Raw genomic sequence first — 10000 nt, forward strand, 5'->3', positions numbered from 1 at the left:
TTTACTTCTCTCCCCTCCTTTTCACTCTCTTCCTCCCCCACTCTCTAATCTCTCTTCCTCCCCTCTCTCCTCTCTCTCACCTCTCCATCTCAGCTTATTACCCTCTCTCATCCCTCCATCTCTCCTTTCCTCCATCCCATCATATTACCTCTCCTCTCTCTCACCTTCCATTTTCTCTCCTTACCTCTGGCTCATAAAATAGATATCTTAGTTAACAGCCTCGAAAGGACCAATGGAGCTGTTGCTGTTTGCCTCCCTTTCTAATCTTCCCTACTTCTTCTCTCCCTCTTCTTCCCTAATCATCATCATCTTCCCCCCCCTTTCTCTCTCTCTCTCTCTCTCTCTCTCCAGCGTAGCCCATTCATCCCATTAGTCACTCCTTCTAGTCTTCTTCCTCCTTCTTTTCTTTCTCCCTTCTTCTCTCCCTTCTCTTTCCTTCTCCTTCTCTTCTTAATACTTCTCTATGTTTATATTTTCTCTCCTAATCCCTTTTCTCCTCATGCGTTCTTCTTTTCTCCATCTCTCCCATGTTCTGTAAATCCTCTGCATATTTCTCCTCTTCCCTCTTCTCTCCGTGTTTTCATTTTCTCATCTTCCCCTCCTCTTCTCTTATTCCTCCTCCCCATATCTCCTGTCTCCCCTTCTTTCTTCCTCCTCATCTCTTCTTCCTTCCTTCCTCTGTTCTCTTCCTCTTCCTTGTCTCTCTTTCCTCTCCTCTGTTTCTTCGTCTCTCTCTCTTCTCCTCGTTCTCCTCCTCTTCATTACTCCCCAAGCCAACCTCTTCCTCTTGTTAACTTCCTCTTCCTCTTCCTCCTTCCATCCCTCTTTCTCATTTCTTCCTATCTACCCTCGTGTCTCTCACTCTTTCCCTTCTCTAACTTTCCTTATTTTTTTTTCTCTCCCTATCTTTCATCTTCCTTCCTCCTTATCTCTCCCCTGTTTTTGTCACCAGCCTTACAGTGCTATCTCTCTCTCTCTCTCTCTCTTTCCCTCGTCTTTGCCTCTTAATCGTTCCTCTTTCCTCTCTCCTTTCTCTCTTTCATCTCTCCCCATTTCCCCCCCAATTCTCGTCTTCTTTCTTCATTTCTTCCTCCTTTTTCTACCTCTTCCCTCCCTCCTTTACCTCCTCTTCTCCTCCTCCTCCCTCTCTTCTTTCCTGAACTCTTCTTTTCCTTTTTTCTCTCTCCTCCATTCTTCCTCCCCTTCCCCTCTCTTCTTCGTATCTACTCCCTCATCTCCTCTCTCTGTCTCATTTCCTCCTCCTACCTCATCTCTCTTCATCTTCCCCTCTCTCTTCTCTTCTTCCTCCCTTCAGTCTTCTTTCTTCCTTCTATCTGTCTTTCTATCTTCTTTCTATCCTTCATTTTCCATTCCTTTCAATTTTTCCTTAGTCTGTCCTTCCTTCTTCCTTATACTTCCTTCTTTCCTCATTTTTCCTCCTCTCTTCCTTCCTTCTCATTCTTCCTCACTCTAATTTCATTTTCCTCTACCTCTCATTCTCCCCTTACTCTTCCCTCCCTCTTCTCTCTCTCCTTTCCTCCCTTCCTCACATCTTCCCGCCCCTCATCCCCCCCCCCTCTTTTCCTTCCTTTTCATTCTCCCCTTACTCTTCCTTCAGACTTCTCTACGTCTCCTCCTCTCACTCTTTCCTCCCTCCTCCCTTCCTCTTCTCTCCCTCTTCTCTCTCCTTCCCTCCCTCCTCCCTCTCTCTTCTCTCTCCTTTCCTTCCTTCCTCCCATCTTCCTCACAGGCTCTTTAAAATTTGCATGACGAGCTTGAGACTAAAGGCTGAAATTGGGTAGGGGTCAGGAGCGAGAGAGAGAGAGAGAGAGAGAGAGAGAGAGAGAGAGAGAGAGAGAGAGAGAGAGAGAGAGAGAGAGAGAGAGAGAGACAGAGAGACAGAGAGAGACAGAGAGAAGAAAGTAAACAAGGAGAGAAGGAAGTAGGAAGAGGAATCAAACAAGAAGAAGAACAAGAAGCTGGGAAATAAAGAAGACGAAAGGGGAAAGAGGAACATAAGTAACAAGGAAGAGGAAGGAAAGAACGATGAAGAGGGAAAGGGGAAAATGAAGAAGAAAGTTGCTGAGAATTGATAGCCTTCGGGAATAGTGATATTTATGGGAGACTGGCAAGGAAGGAAGGGAAGAAGAGGAGGAGGAAGAGGAGGGCGGGGAGGGAGAGGATGTGGAAGAGGAAGAGGAGGATATGGAGTAACAATAAAGCTTGCAATACTAACACAAATATTAACACTAATGCTAATAATAAACATCAACAAAAACAACAATTAAAAATGATGATAATGATAATGATGATGATGATGATGACAATACTGAAATTAATGATAAAACATTAAGGACAATAAGGACAGTGAGGTTAATAATAATAGTGTAAATGGCAATAATATAAAAATAATAATGACATGAGAGTTGCCTACGCAATAAGGAACACACACACACACACACACACACACACACACACACACACACACACACACACATACATACTAAAAATAGAAAAAAAGAAAGTAAAAACGCTAAAAAAGAAAGCAAAAAAAGGAAGCAATTCTGAAAGAGAAGGAAAAAATAAATAAATATCTGGGTAATTCAGAGAAAGTTTATGGAAAAAAGGCGAAAAATAAAGAACAGAACAATGCATATTTTGATACTTAAAAAGCTATATATATGCAACAGAGAGAGAGAGAGAGAGAGAGAGAGAGAGAGAGAGAGAGAGAGAGAGAGAGAGAGAGAGAGAGAGAGAGAGAGAGAGAGAGAGAGCAGTCCACTTCCAAAGCCTGCCACAGACTGCATGACTTACGCCAGTCCAAAGTGACCCCTTATCGGGAACCCATATTATCTAAAATCTATTCTCCTTCTGCCGTGATAGGTGCTCTCTCTCTCTCTCTCTCTCTCTCTCCCTCTCTCTCCTATTCTTAAACTTTCGTAATTTAGAAGTCTTTCCATTAATATCAAGGCCGAACGACCTACTAAGAACCACAAGATCTGTATTGGTGTCTGTCTGTCTCTCTGTCTGCGTGTCTGTTTTTTCATTCTTCCCTCTTTCCTCCCCCCTCCTTCCTCCCTTTCACCTCCCTTCCCTCCTCCTGCTCCTCCTTCTCTTCTTCATTTCCTCTTTCCTTCTTCCTTCATTCTGTTTGTTCTTCTCCCCTTCCATTATTTTCTTCTATTTGCTTCCATTCATTCTTCATAACTTTTGTCTACCTACCTACCTACCTACCTATGTATCTACCCATGTACCTACCCATGTACCGACCTACTTATCTACCTATAATTCCATCAGCGTATGTATGTATGTGAGCCTGAAAGTACTTATGCATATAAGTATGTAATGTATGCATGTGTGCATGATGCATGCGTATAAGTATTACCATTCCCATTATTCTCCTACTTCGATTTCTCCTTATATCCTTTCTCGTTCGGCTTTTCGTCTTTCTTCCCTCCCTCCTCCCCCTCCTTCTCGTATTTCCATCCTCTATTTTCTTCCATCTTCCTTCTCTTCCTAACCTCCCTTCCTTCCATTCCTTCTGTGCTTCCCTCTTAAAATAAAATACTACAGTCATAGCCTTCTCTGGAACAAACAGCCTTGGTACGACAATTAGGTCTGTTGCTGTTTGCTTTCATTTACGTATTTGTACCCTTGCTCGCCACCCCCCCCTTTCTCTTTTTTTTTTCTCTCTCTCTCTCTCTCTCTCTCTCTCTCTCTCTCTCTATTTCACACACTCACTCTTCCTTCATCTCCTATTCCCTTTCCTTCCTTAATTTCTTATCCTCCTTCTTTCTCTTTACCCATACCTTCCTCTCTCACTCTTCGTTTGACCCATTCTCTCCCTTTTTTCCCCTGCGTCCCCCTCCCCTCCCCCCCTCCTCCCCTCTTCCTCTATCTTCTATCCTTGCCCCTCTCTCCCCATCGTCCTTCCCTCCCTCCTTCCCCTCTTCTCCTCCATTTGCCTTCACCCTTAGTCTTAAGGATGAAGGCTCAGTCATAACTTCTTAATCGCTCTCATAAGCCCTTGACTCGTGGAGGGACGCAAGGAGGGGGAAAGGGACAGCAGGAGAGATAAGGGAGGAAAGAAGATGGAGGAGAGATTAAGGGAGGAGTAAGGAAAGGGAGGGAGGGGAAGGGAGAGAACAGAGGGAAGGGGAAGACGAAAAAGGGGCGAGGAAAGAAGGAAAAAAGATGGAGGAGAGATTAAGGAAGGGGTAAGGAAAGGGAGGGAGAGAATGGGAGAGACCGGAGGGAGGGGGAAGACGAAAAGGGGGCGAGGGAGGAGGGGAGGGGAGGGTGATGAAAGGAGTAGGGAGGGTAAAGAGAGAAGGGGACGAAGAGAGAGGGAGGAAGGAAAGATGAAAGGAAGGAAAACAACGGAGAGGAAAGGGAAGAAGGAGAGAGGGAGAGAAGACAAGGAGAGTAGAAGATGGGAGAGAAGAGAGGGAGAGAAAAGGAGGAGGAGGAAGGGAGAGAAGGGAGGAGGAAAGGGGATAGGAAAAAGAGGGGAGGGAAAGTATGAAGGAAAATGGTATGGAAGGAAGAAAGGAAGGATAGATAGGGGAATGGATGGAGGAAGCAGGAGTTTGGAAAAGGATGGAAGAGGGAGGGAGTGAAGAGGGGGAAGGAGGCAGGGAGAGAAGAGGGGGGGAAGGAGGAAGGGAGAGAAGAGGGGGAGGAGGGAGGAGTGATAAGGACGGTGGAGAGAGGAGGGAACCGGGAAATATGGGGCAGGAGAGAAAGAGGGGGAGGAAAGATGGAGGGGATGGGGGAGGAAGATGAGAGGAGAATGAAAGAAGTGGAGGAGATAAGGGAGGCTGGAACGGTGGCTAAGGAGGAGTAAGGAGGAGGAAAAAGAATCAAGGGGGGAAAAGGGAGGAAAGATAAAATAGATGAGAAAAGGAAGGAAAAGTGAATAATGTGAGGGTATGGAATGGGAAGGAGAAGAAGAGGGAGAGGGGTGGAAGGGATAGGATGGAAGTGATAGGAAAGAGAAAGGAGAGATGAAGGGGAGAAGAGGAAGACAGACGGATTAGGAAGGAGGAAGAGGATAAATAAGCTGAGGAAATGAGGGAAGAAAAAGGGAGGGGGAAAGAAAGGGGTGGGAGAAGAGAGATACAGGAGGAAAGAGAAGGAAGAGGATACAATATGAAGAATGGAAAGGAGAAGAGATAGAGGAGGAAAGAAGAGGAAGAAGATATAATAGGATAAATGGAGGGGATGGTGGGGAGAGGGAGGGAAGATAACTAGAAGAAGAGAAAAATGCTGAAGAGAGGAGATAATGGGAGGAAGTGAGGGAAGGAGGGAAGAGGAGTAACAAGGAGCGAGAGAACGGGGGAGACAAAAGAGGAGAATGGACAGGGAGTACAAAGGAGTTCAAAGGAAACCAAACAGACCTATTGACTCTTGAAGTTGCTTGGGAGAGAGAAGATTGTAAATACTGTAAATAAAGAAGATTCCCCATGATCACTTATTCCTTTAGCTGCTGAAGCTGGGAGGAAAGTGAGGACTGTCGTGCGGCACAGAAAAGAGTCAAGAAAATTTAACAGGAAAGGCTGAATGGAAAATTAAATTCGACACGATCTTAGTCCGTAAGGGAAAGATAACATTACCTACATTAATGACGTTGTGTGGTTCCTCTATCCTTCTTGTTCTGGAAAAAAAAAAAAATCAGTAAGTCAGATTTCATTATAGCCGTGAGCGTGTTTAGCTAGAAATTAGAAGTAAGATGCTTGTTCAGTCGACTTCATATTTTAGAATCATTGCCTGGGGTGTAATTTTGTCGGTCTGTTGTGAAGTACTTGTCAACGCCCACATTATCTCATTACTTACATATTTTTTTATTGAAAATCAGTGGTGAGGAAGGAAAGAATATAGATATGGAGATAATGAGAGAGAGAGAGAGAGAGAGAGAGAGAGAGAGAGAGAGAGAGAGAGAGAGAGAGAGAGAGAGAGAGAGAGAGACGATAGGGTAAAGATAAGAGAATGGATAGCACGAAGGAAAAAGTGGGTAGACTTTTTATACAATAAGAATGAACGAATGACTGGATGCCTGCAAAAAATGATCTTTCCTACTGAACACTGAGCAAAAGAAAGCCATAATCAAGATCCGTTCATTTGGAGACGTCTTGGTATATTGGCCCGTATTCTATCCCAAACACCTCTTCCTAAGCGATTCATTTTGCTTATTACCCCTTGCAGTCCTCTCTGTGTTATTTAGTTCATTCTAATATCACCATGAGCTGCAAATACCACGTACAAAATGATGTTGACCAACCATATGCAAAAATAAATCGCTAAGGCAAAGGTGATAGGGTGTCTTCTTAACATTAATACATGTTATTAAAGACTGAAGGTCATAATCAAATGAAAAATAATGACTGAAGAAGACAGAGTTGACCGGTTTTATATAATATGAAGTCTTGATAATGCCAGTTAACTCTCGCATTAGAAAATTATCAGAAAAGGGGTAAGAGCGTGTTGCTAGACGGGTACTGAGCGCCCTTTGAAATAAACTGTTGTAGGTAGACAGTAGGGAGAGAAGTGACCATTAAAGAAGCAATAATACGATAGTAGAGATGAAGTCTGAGATGAGGGCGTAGATAGAAAGGTAGATAATTAAGAGGGAAGTTGGTAATTCAATGATCAGCGCTGGTCTCTGTCGAAAGCTTATCAGATGTCAAGTATAATGGCAAAGATTTCACCAGTCCAGAAAGGAGAAATAACCAAGAATCTGGAAGGAATGTAAGAAGACTGCGTGACGGAGCCCATACTGACGGTCAGACTTTGGCGATACGAGTAAGGAGAGGCTCAGACTTTGAAATTAGGAGAGATTAAAGCCACTGGGCGATAGTTAGAGGGCTGGGGGCGGCCACCTGTCTTTGGGATGGGCTGAATGAGAGCAAACTTCGAGCAGGAAGGAAAAGGTGCAGGTTGATAAGGGAAAAAGAGTTTGCTTGAGGAAGGCAGGAAGGCAGAAATACAGCTTTAAATTGCAACAGGTGGGATGCCATTAGTGAAGCGCCTTATTAATATTGAGGCAGGTGAGGGTATGAGGTACACCTGAAGATGTTCTAGCGACAGGTGTGAGAGCGTAAAGAAGAGAGAGAGAGAGAGAGAGAGAGAGAGAGAGAGAGAGAGAGAGAGAGAGAGAGAGAGAGAGAGAAATGGTATAAATGGTAGGCCAACATTTCCTTGTATGTTATTTATGCACACTAATTTCTCATTATCCCCTTCATCCAAATAACGCACTTAGAGTTTTCACCCCATTAAGTGGAGACCTACTGCTTTTGCTCACTTAGTTTCTCATTGTTTCTTCATTTTTTCTTCCAAGCAGTTTTTAGTTTGGTACCATTTCTTACTTCTTCATCGATTCGCCTAGTTTCTTGAGAAAATACCCCTAAAGCTCTTCTTCATCAATCAGTCAATCTATTTACATTTTACACACACACACACACACACACACACACACACACACACACACACACACACACACACACATTTTATTCGCCTCCAGAAGAGTTATGTCTTGTATCTAGGGAGGGACTTTCGGAAATGAAGGCGTTAGATATCGCCTTAATAACTCCTTTAGAAAGAGATTGTTTTCCTATGCTGTGTGAAATCGTGTGAAAGTTGGAAGAATAAGCCAGTAAAATAAGTCATGCAGGGACGTGACTACAACATATAACAAGCATTTCTGTTCCTACTCAGTAACGACCCCTTAGCCCTTAACGCTGGGCCATCAACAGAAGGGAACGAGGGAGGGGGCAGACTTTACTATCATCACTCACTGGTATACACCTTTATTACGACACGCTTCCCCTAAAATCGTCAGGCGAAAGTGAGACTCTAGCAGAAAACTTATCATCGTAGCTAACCCCTTCAGTCAGAGTATATTCTTTTTGTTATATTCTTGGCACTACCTTACCTAACCTTAGCTAACCTAATCTAATCTAACCTAACTTTATCTGAAGTAACCTAACCGAACCTAACCTAATCTACTCTAACCTACCCTAACCTAACCTGTATTTTTATCGATATATGAAAAAAGCCTTGTACTTTAGGGGGTGATTGAAGGCCATATCTAACCACAATAGCTCAAAAAGTCTCTCCTGGGCTCAGTAAAATCGTACGAAGGACAAAAGAATAAAATCGAAGCTAAAATCATGATGGCGATAGAGTTGACGGACAATTTAAACTTTCTTTTATTACATTTATCCCTCTTTCATTTTATTCTTGCTACTTCCGGATAATCTTTGCAATTTAGGAAAGACGTGTAGTTGTGAAAGGCTTAGAAAGTCGTAATTAACCCCCTCACAACGAGAGATTCTTCCTAATACTCTCTCGCTCGTTTTTCATATTATCTTGCTAGTATTTATTTTTATGGCACGTTCTTATTCACATGTGTGTGTGTGTGTGTGTGTGTGTGTGTGTGTGTGTAAGTCACTCATAAACAGGATTCCGGGGGCTTGAATGGTGTGTGGATAAATGAGTGGCCCAATTAACTGGGAATGCTGTTAATTACCTCTCCACCTATCATTTTCTTTTCCAAACTCCACTCCACTCCATCCTTGAGTGGGAAAGAGTGGATGATGATGATGATGACCATGTTGATGATGATGATGACGTGCGCAAGGGTAGTGAAAGTCGCAGTTCCTTGCATAATCCATAGGCATGAATTATTTACCTGAAAAAAGTGATGTTCTTTATTATTTATGGATATTGTGTTGATACTGGAAAGAAATACGTAGCACGATGCAAAAAGTGAGCAAAGAGGGCAGTCTGTCGGAGGAGGACAAGGTGACGTGGAGGCGATTTGTTTGTGGCCACCCCTTAGGGCATTAAGGCGCCTGCTGGTAGATAGATGGATAGACAGACAGACAGATAGAAAGACAGACAGATAGATACATAGATAAAGGGACAGGGAGACAGACAAACAGACAGTTACACAGAACCTTCCAAGGTGTAAGAGGCAAAACAAATCGCTAAAGAAGATATGCAACGGAACTCCCAAGCCCTGACGAAGCCGGCCGAAACTTATGACTGCTTTCCTTTTCATCTGTACAAGTTTGCTATCTTTGTCCGTGATCCGTCCTTCAAGTTCTTTGATTGGGTTTGAGCGGCGAGTGGAGTGAGAAGGATAGAATGATGAGAGGAATGAGAAGGATAGAATGATGAGAGGAGTGAGAAGGATAGAATGATGGGAGGAATGAGAAGGATAGAATGATGAGAGAAATGAGAAGGATAGAATGATGAGAGGAATGAGAAGGACAGAATGATGAGAGGAATGAGAAGGATAGAATGATGAGAGGAGTGAGAAGGATAGAATGATGGGAGGAATGAGAAGAACAGAATGATGAGAGGCGTGAAGATAGAATGATGAGAGGAGTGAGGATAGAATGATGAGAGAAATGAGAAGGATAGAATGGTGAGAGGAGTGAGAAGGATAGAATGATGAGGGACAGAAGGAGTGGTTCTTTTTTCCCACTTAGTATTATTTTGATTATTATGATAGTTTTTTTTTTTTAGTTTTCCCTTTTCTGTTTCTGGATTCTACCAGCTCAGAGAGAGAGAGAGAGAGAGAGAGAGAGAGAGAGAGAGAGAGAGAGAGAGAGAGAGAGAGAGAGTTTTCCATATCTTCTTTTCCCCTCTTCCTCACTCAATATTTTACCCTCTCCATTTAAACACATAACAGTAAGTGGATGATGATGGTGGTGGTGATGATGATGATGATGAGTCTGATGATAGCTTTCCTTCCACTTTATTTTCATCTTTCCTATTTTTGGTCTTTCCTGAGTCAATTTACAAGTGGTGTTAAGGTCAGAAGGAAGGGAATATTGATGGAGATGATGATGAAAATGATGATAATGATGATGATGCGAGTGATGACCATGATGATGATGGTGGTGATACTGAAGATGATGAAAATGAAGATGGCAAGAATGATGATAATAATAAAAGGGATGATGATGATGATGGTGATGGTGATGGTGATGAT

The sequence above is a fragment of the Coenobita brevimanus genome, chromosome 61, assembly GCF_032717465.1.
Source record: "Coenobita brevimanus isolate Jiangsu-jjx chromosome 61, ASM3271746v2, whole genome shotgun sequence".
NCBI lineage: Eukaryota > Metazoa > Arthropoda > Malacostraca > Decapoda > Coenobitidae > Coenobita > Coenobita brevimanus.